This window comes from Trematomus bernacchii, unplaced genomic scaffold (genome assembly GCF_902827165.1).
Source record: "Trematomus bernacchii unplaced genomic scaffold, fTreBer1.1, whole genome shotgun sequence".
Lineage (NCBI taxonomy): Eukaryota > Metazoa > Chordata > Actinopteri > Perciformes > Nototheniidae > Trematomus > Trematomus bernacchii.
In genome coordinates, this window is record NW_022987733.1 from 2,547,810 (window position 1) to 2,557,482 (window position 9,673).

At 40.6% G+C, this 9,673-nt stretch overlaps 1 long non-coding RNA gene across 1 annotated transcript; it reads right to left on the reverse strand.

Annotated features, from left to right (window-relative positions):
• Window positions 1-4,777: 4,777 nt before the first annotated feature.
• LOC117494883 lies at window positions 4,778-9,018 on the reverse strand. The gene is made up of 5 exons (XR_004557130.1): window positions 8,725-9,018; window positions 8,224-8,325; window positions 6,329-6,373; window positions 5,615-5,721; window positions 4,778-5,229 (listed from the first exon to the last, which is right to left on the reverse strand). It is a non-coding gene; the product is annotated as an uncharacterized LOC117494883 (long non-coding RNA).
• Window positions 9,019-9,673: the final 655 nt, after the last annotated feature.

Below are 9,673 nucleotides of genomic sequence, written 5' to 3' on the forward strand. Positions count from 1 at the left end.
TTACTCAAGAACAATATCTGAGTACTTATTCCACCTCTGGTAGCGTATTAGCCTGAATTGTAGCCACAAAATCAGGCAGACCTGCATAAAAATAGACTCCCAATGGCAACAAGTGGAAAATAATATTTACAAATGTGTACAATGATTTGTAGGTCATGAAATCATCTACTCAAGACACCTGACTTATACATCTTCAAAGGAAGACTGTGTTCATTCTACAATTACATGGGATTAAAGCAAAATGTAGTTTTACTTGTATAATACTTCAAGATTTTATAATCCTCAGTTTATAATTTATAACAACATACTAACAAGCTAAGGTCTAATTACGCAACCAAGTCTCACGGCATTTCGTGTCACGAAATAAATGTAATCTATTGATTCGTGTTCACCAACACGATTTTCGTGTCACACAGAACGATTTTAAAAGCAATGTATTTCTATTGGTAGTATGTTTCGTGCCTGCACCACATCTTTTTGTCCGGAAGCTGTGTGGTTCATAAAAACATGTTCTTACCTTTATATATACAGTCGTTTGTTCTTACTCAATATCAAGCCACGATTATTGTTTTGATTTTAAATCGTATAATGTCGGGCTTTTTTTTGCCGTCTGTGAGGAAAAGAAATGGCTCAGAGCCTCAGAATACTGAAATCTGTATATATTTTTTTCCTTCTAATTTGTTATTATTTGTGACCCGCTCTATCGAAATCAGTCAAAAGTCGCAACGGCTCATTTAAAAAATAAACGTGGATTTGTGTAAAAAAACTAGTTTTTCAGGGTTCGGGTGTTTTGTTTGATTTTAAATAAACAAAGTCTTGGCTTTCAGAATATGAAACTGTTATTGCCAAAATCTCATGATAAATACCTTTTTGAAGCTTGTAAAGGGAAGAAGAGGCACCTCTCAACCCGCACCCTGCTCTTGCTCCCTCCGCTGAAATTATGAATGTATAGTAATCACACAGAGGCGTGTGGCGCAGTGGATAGAGCCTTGGTGTTGGGATCAGGGGGTCACGGGTTCAAATCCCACTGCAGTCAGCATGTCGTTGTGTCCCTGAGACACTTCACCCTAAATTGCTCCTGTGGGGATTGTCCACAGTATTGAGTATTGTAAGAGTCGGGAGTCATCTGATAATTTATTCCGGCAAATTATTCAGACCTCCTAATTTACCTAACCGAAGTTATTGAGTCTATGTAAGTTTACTGCTTGGCTCAGATCCACCAACGTCAGCAAGATCTCACCTCTATTAACTCCCCGAAGAACCAGGTTCAATTCACTGCTGTTTCAATTCAGACGACCTCCTAAATCTGTTTAAGCGATCCCGAAGGATTTTGATATCAGTAAATGAGGTGTGGCCCTACCTCAGTGTGAGTGAGGCAGGGTGCGATCTTACCTTTCAAGCAGGAGAGGAGAGCGCAGATGCCTTTTAAGTTGTCCCAATCCAAAAGGTGGGATCAGTTTATTTGAAGAAAAATAGGTCCAAACTAATACAGGGTTTTTACCTTCTCTCGTTACAACATTACAATCATATAAAACATATCATGCTGTGATCATGTTCTAATATGAAAACTTTAATTCACAGTTTTACATTTATTACCATAATTAGTGCGAATGCTGTGCCACAGCACAAATGATCACAACACCTTCAGCTATAACACTTGTTATTCAGATTCTTCATATCTTTTACACTTCTTGAGATAATTAACTTAGTTTGGAGCTTGGTAAAGAGGCTTTCTTCAGATTTTAACATTAGTGTGGATGGAGCAGCTCGTTAAGTCTAGAGTGCTTTGATCTCAAAACAGAGTGGAAGAGTGCTTGAAATTCACCCAAAAAAAATGTTTTAAACTTGCCATTATTCCCAAACCCTACACTCCTCAGACATAATTTTTCATGAGAAACGTAGGAAAACCTCTCCTAGGTTGGAAAATAAAAACAAATTAAGAAAAAATATTAAACAAAATGCCTCTTGAGGGCATGAAGTGACAAAAACGTTCAACATGCCTCCATTAAACCCCATAGTAATTTCAGGCTGATATTTCCTCCCAGCAGCAGCCGCACACCTTTAGTTAAACTGCCAAAAAGGCCACATTATTAACCCGAAATTACACTTCAGATACTCAACTTCCTTTCACAGGATTTCTCCGCTAAGTTCAGCAACACACATACTTGGTTTTTGTAGCTACAAGCAGCATCTAATCAGAGCAGACATGCCCACAGACAGACAGAGACACAGGCCCCGGCCCCACGGGAACGAAAACGGGTTGTATCCGCATATTTCTCTTGCGTATAGCCCTTTTTGCCACACGAGGCCGTAACGAAACGATAGAAACGGACCCCGCAAACGACAACGGGTCCAAAGGTGGATAGATCTGGGAACGGAGCGCTCTGGGGGGTCCAACGGCTCAGTGTGATCGCCTCTATACGATCATTTTGTGATAATGATGACGCAATAGCCTGCCTCTCCCCACCTCTGCTGCTCACCCCCGCAAAAGTACACTGCACACTGAATTCAGATTATTTATCTTTATCTCGAAATGGACATAAACGCGAGTGAAGTCTAATCTGACAGGACGGAGACACACAGCTCCTCCCACTGTGATGCAGCGGGAGCAAAACACACACTTCAAGTCAGATCATCACCCTTAGCTATTTTAATTACCTCTCAAACTAAACTAGTTATAAATATGTTTATTTTTACTGTCGGGTCACTCATTACTGGATCAGCTGCTGCATGAGACAGACACTGACACTGTCAGAAGAGAGGGAGGAAAAAGAGAGGCTCCGTATATTTTATTATTATATATCATTATATACAGGGGTGCACACAACTTTCTCAGTGAGGTACTCAGATGAGTACCTGGAGTCAGTGTTTGGTACTCCAACTTCTGGCGATTGTCAACGGGCGGGGGGGGGTGGATTACAGCGCTTCGCGATTGTCAACGGGGGGGGGGTGGTAGTGGAGTACTGAGCTTCTTGACCGCGGAGCGTGTGAACGTTGTGATCAGCTGTTTTAGCGCAGGGCTGCTGTACAGACCGACGTTAACAGCAGCCCTGTCTGTGCACAGCACACGGAGACCGGTGATCTAACCGCCTTCTGGAAAAGCTTCACAAGTACGTCGGTACGCAAATGCGCTTTGTGACACAAGTGACGGTACGCATTTCAGATTGTTGCCGCGCATGCGTACCTACCTTTAAAGCTCAATAAATAACAAAGAAGACCTTTGACCGGCACTTTTATAATTTTGTCTGGAAGATTTAAACTTTAACACACGTTGACCGGCGAAAAACTCTGCCCGGTTCCGTCGGCCCCCACCGCGGTGAATAAACAGAAGTGCAGCCATGACAACCATTCTTCTTCGCTGCTTTTGTGGAGGAAGTTACAGCGCCACGTACAGGCTCGGCATATGTACTGCAGCTTTTCCAGCGGTTGGATCTAAACGGAGTTGTCTTGTGTGGGCACACTATCCGGTGTATATTGCGTGTGGACGGAAGCTTTTTGGCGATTGCGTTTGCGTTAATCCTATGCGTTTTGCCGTATGCGTTCTCATAACTTCAGTGAAAATGCTCAAAATGGCCCAAAACTTCACAGGTTTGGTAACGATGCAGCCATCAACACATCTAAGCGTATTATGGGGTGTCATCAAATGCCGTTGCCATGGCGACAGATAATTCACCTTCAAGATAGTTCAAAAGTTTGCAGTTCAAATATTCTGCTGCTTTCCCAAGCCTTTTTACTTTCTTTTCTCATCTTAATACAAATGTATTCACTACTACTTACATCTGATATTTAACTCCTTCAGCCTATTTTCAGCTGCAGAAACCATTCAACTATTACATTATTCAGCTATTTCAGGACATCAAGGCTATACATGTTTGTTTAAACCTTTTCTTTTAAATATTAAGCTTTTTCTGCATTTTTGTAGCTAAAAGCAGCTACCATTCAGCTAATAACATATTCAGCTTTTTCTGCATTTTCAGCTAAATTCAGCCACAAATGTTCACAGTTTACAGCATTCACACGCATTTTCTGCAGGAAATGCATTTTCTAGTTTGTAACTTCAACTGCCCAATTCAGTTGTGACATTTAAAATCTCCCGATAGAATTTCGAGGCATTTCCTCATAAAAGACCGGTGATAATAAAAAGCACATTCAAACTTTCATTCAACAAATCAGTTCATTTTCTCATTTCCACATTCGTATACTTCAACTAGTCCCGCATGAACTCAGAGGACCTTTCCTCATAGGTGGCAGGGTACTAACTTTCAACAAACATCAATTAATTCCACATCAATTCACAAAGAAATTCACTCAGCGTTCAACAATCGCTCTGTGTCGAATCAATAGATTATATTTCGTGACACCACAGGATGGCGACTGTAACGCACATATTAACATAGGTACGCTCCTCTGAAATTATTATTATCCCTCATCGAGTTCGCTATTCAGCTTGCTAACGTTAGCTTAAACAAACGTAACATGCAACGTTAGCCTAATCCAAAATGCTCTACTACGGCGTACCTTTCATGTGGCTCGTCTGCTAGCCAACGCTCGTTGAAACTGCAACCTCCTGGCATACTGTCATCTATCACTCTCATCAGAATGCCCAGGTCACACACGTGACAAAAACACTTACTGGTCACGCGCATTGCGCGGGAAGGCCGGAGCGCAGCTGTTTTATGTAAAAGCAAAGCAATTAAGCGCGCTCCGACTTCTTTATTTTCTTTTAATCTAAAAAGCGAAGTAAAGCATTTACAATTTCAAGCACTTTATCCCAAATTCAAGCACCATTCCCAAAATTCAAGCACTTTTCAAACCTTGAAAACACCTCGTACAATTTCAAGCATTTTCAAGGATTTCCAGCACCCGTGGGAACCCTGAAGAGAGCATGGATAACGGCTTCAGATCCCCGTCTGAAAGGGCTCTGACGGAAATGGAAAGAATACAAATTTTAAATATAGCTTTAAATCCCTTAAACTAGCTGCCTTTATAGACAGGTGTACACATTTATTAAGATTCATTTACTTATGAACTAAAAGTCACATTAGCTAACAACTGTAACCTGTAACAATCATTTTCGCTGCTACCACTGAAGTTCACTGCTCTGCTTCTGTGAGGCAACAACACTACTAGAACGCACCGAGACCATGGAGTCCAGGTCTCTCCAGGTCTCTCCAGGTCTCTCCAGGTCTCTCCAGGTCCGTCCAGGGTCCTGCATCTATCCCTGGATCTCTGGAGAACAAATACAATCAGTAAGTGATGAACAATGCAAGTGTTGTAATGCACGTTACCACATTAACTTGTAGACGTATAGAGTTATATCCCATCTAAGATAATACATAGAATCTTGCAGTTTGAAAGTGTAATGGAAATGATGATTAAGAGTTATTAAAGCTACAGGGAAATCCATGGAGCCGTCGCTCTTCATGAGCACACAGCTCGGTGCAGGAGAATCCAAAGGGAAAGGAAGAAAACCTGGACTAATAGAGTCTGATATGGATCATCTAAAGATAAAGGAGCATTACATTTAAATAAAGAATAAGGACGAGGATAGTTACACTCTGAAGACAGTTCAGCTCAAAAGGTTCTGTTGACCGACATAGACATTGACTCTTACCGTTAGAAACAGGGAAATCCTTGGAGTCGTCACTCTTCATGGACCCACAGCTCGATGTAGGAGAACCTGCTCTTTCCTCCTCAGCACTGAAGCCAATGCTGCGTTCACTGACAGGGAGAAATGTTAGGAGCTTATATAATTGTATTTAAAGAAACCCTCAATCAGCCTTTTAGGTGTTTGGCCTCTCATTGCATATTCTGCTATCACTGGTTTTTATTTGTGAACATTCTTTATTTATTTGATCAATAAATCAACAAATCAATGAAACAGCACCAAAATATACAGATTAAAATCCAGCCTTTGAATGTGAACTGGACTTGGATTATTTAAAGAGGGAATTACAAGTTGATTAATAAATTACTTGTTATATTCCATTTCCTAATTCTTGTTTTTTTAAAGACCAAATCTTCTTTTTGAAAGTCAAAATTGAATGTAAAAGTGCCCAATCCAATCCAATCCAACTTTATTTATATAGCACTTTAAAACCTCCAGACCAAAGTGCTGTACAGAGAGATACATCAAATATAAAATCACACAGCTCAGCTCACAAAACACAAAATAAATACATTTGAAATAAAAGATACAAACACAAAACAAACCAGAATAAACGTAACAATTACAAAATAAATTGTCAATACTCCAGTATTCCTGTTTAATAAAGTAGAAAAACAACTCATTCAGGTTTCCTTAATAACAATCAGGAGAAGTGAATACCTGGAGAAGAGGTTAGATGTACGAACACCGACCAAGAGGTACTCCCTATAAAAGGATAAGAAATAAAGACAGAAGTTATTTTATTCCTACAGTTCTTCTTCTTTCTTGTGGTATTTCTTAATTAAACATCAATGAAAACGTGTTATTATCCCAGTGTGTTGACTTCACTCTGCTTTCATCAGCATGTCCAATCTGCCCACTGATAACACATAGAAACCAGATACATGTGTTTGATGTAGCTTAGTATATATATTCAACCTTTACTCTATATGTACTTTCACCTGTTAAAGTTCAGAGTTTATCTCATGTCATGTTTGGTTTTTTATGATTCATACTATCACTACATGTTTATTTGTATTCTATTCTGTTTATTTGCTGCTCCATCTCCCCGTCTCCTGAAGCCCGCAACCTGGGTGTCATCCTTGACTCCACCCTTTCCTTCCATTCCCACGTCAAATCTGTGACCAAATCGGCCTTTTTCCACCTGAGGAACATTGCCAGACTCCGACCGTCACTCTCGGAGTCGGTTGCCGAAACCCTCGTGCATGCGTTTGTCACCTCCCGCTTGGACTACTGCAATGGTGTCCTGTTCGGGGTTCCCAAAAAAACCCTGGACAGTATGTCCAAAACTGTGCTGCTAGGGTACTCACACACACAAAGCCGTGGCAGCACATCACTCCCACCCTCATCCACCTACACTGGTTGCCGGTCAAGTCCCGTATATCCTACAAAGTACTCCTCCTTACCTACAAGTCCCTCCATGCCCTTGCCCCCCAGTACCTATCGGACATCCTTCACCCACATGCCCCACCCCGGAATCTGCGGTCCTCAGACTCTGGCCTGCTTACCATCCCCCGCACCAAACTGCGAACCTTTGGGGACAGAGCCTACAGTGTGGCAGCCCCCACCCTCTGGAACGCTCTCCCTGCGGAGATTCGCAACATCCCCACACTCGACGCCTTCAAAAGGGCCCTCAAGTCCCATCTGTTTGCCAAGGCTTTCGGCCCCTAATCGATCTGTTGTTTTGTCTGTCTGACTTTTGTTATGTTTGTTTTTGCCCTATTACTGTAAAGCGACCTTGGGTCCCATGAAAGGCGCTATATAAATGCAAGCTATTATTATTATTATTATATATTTCCATAATCTAAAGAAAAATCACATCACATTTAAATAGAAAATAAGGACTAGTCAAATAGATATAAATCAACAATGCAGGAAAAGTAAAGTAGTGTTAAATGATATAGTTTTACTCTCAAGACAATTCAGATCAAAAGGTTCTGTTGACCTTCATATACATGGACTGAAAACGAAAGATTCTTGCTCTATCTCTCTGATCTCACGTCTCTTTGCAGCATCTTCTCTCTCCTCCTCAGCCCTGCAGAGATGGAGCGTTGACAGACAGGTGGAAGGTTCAGGAGCTTACTGACTAAAACATGGTGTTACAAATGTCCTCTCATAGCAAAACATGTTTGACAAAGGAGGTCAGCTGGACTAGTGTTTCTCAAATGGGGGTGTGTGTACCCATCGGTGCACTTTGGAGTACTCTGGAGGGGCTGAGAGATTAAAGAAGAAGTTACATTACATGATTCTTAGTTGTTTGTGATTTTTAAACTCACCATAACAAACATATTTATTTTACGTAATTAAACTAGGAGGAAGAGGAGGAGGAGGAAGAGGAGAAGGATGAGGAGGAAGTGTAAACCTGGTCTAAATGTGTCTGATCTCCATCATCTATAGAAAATGGCTGACCTACCTTTAAGGTAAATCATGCCGTTTGAAAAGATATATGGACGAGGCACACATTGTTATCAGCACTGCAGATATGTTAGTGTTAAATAAAACTGATATACTCTGAAGGAAATGAAAGCTGGAAAGGTTCAGAAACTGAGTCTTACCTTTTGAAATCCATGGGGAAATCCATGGAGCGAGCACTCTTCATGGACCCAGAGCTCGATGCAGGAGAAACTGCTCTTTCCTCCTCAGGACAGGATTTAGGTCTGCGTGGACGAACAGAGAGAAATGTTAGGAGTTTATATATTTGTACTTAAAGAGACCCTCAATGAGCCTTTTAGGTGTTTGGCCTCTCAATGCATAATCTGCTATTACTTGTTTTAATTGTGAATTTCTTAATTTATTTGATCAATAAATCAATAAATCAATGAAATATACAGATTAAAATCCAGCCTTTGAATGTAAACTGGACTTGGATTATTTAAAGAGGGAATTACAAGTTGATTAATAAATTACTTTTTATATTCCATTTCCTAATTCTTGTTTTTCTAAAGACCAAATCTTCATTTTGAAAGTCTAAACTGAATGTAAAAGTATTCCTGTTTAATAAAGTAGAAAAACAACTCATTCAGGTTTCCCTGATAACAATCAGGAGAAGTGAATACCTGGAGGAGAAAGGATGATGGTGCCTGAAGTGGCGCCTGTAAAAGGAGAAGAAATAAAGACAGAAGTTATTTTATTCCTACAGTTCTTCTTCTTTCTTGTGGTATTTCTTAATGAAACATCAATGAAAACGTGTTATTATCCCAGTGTGTTGACTTCACTCTGCTTTCATCAGCATGTCCAATCTGCCCACTGATAACACATAGAAACCAGATACATGTGTTGATGTAGCTTATATAATGGAGGAGAAGAGGAAGAGGAGGAAGAGGCAACCCGGTATCACGGCAAGACGTGACGATTTCGTCCCTTGAAAGGTGACAGTTACACGGTATTGTTAACATGGCCCAACGAGTGGAGATATACCCGGAAATGCCAAGCAAATGCTCTACCACGACGGTCTGTTGTTATTGTCAATATTAATATAATAATGATTTATTTTTTAATCGTCACACTCGATTTCGCCGATTTTCTTGTTGCCCCAGCTGGTCGACACCTCTTTTAGCAGAAACAAAGGCTACATTCATGTATTAAATAAGGTTGTTAATCCATGTGTGTAGTTGTGGAATTAACGGACGTGACGTTGTGCGATTGCGTTGCCAGTAAGTATTCTCTCCGCTTTACTTGACAAACCCCGTGATTAGTCCTCAAGCTCTGTGATTGGATGTTTGAGTGTGCGCCGTGAAATGGGATGGAACCACGGCAGACTGTCCAAAACTGGATTTGCCATCCCATGCCATTTCGTTACAGCAGCATGTGTAACAGTTGTAAATATGCAGTGGTGTTTATTTGTAAATCATTTACAGGGTTCTTACACCTTTTCCAAGGTCAATTTCAAGCACTTTTCAAGCATTTCCAAGGTGCATTTTCAAGCTTTTCAAGCATCTTACAGCTGTTGTAAATTACATATTGATATGCACATACTTATACTCAAATGATTATTTCCCTACCTCA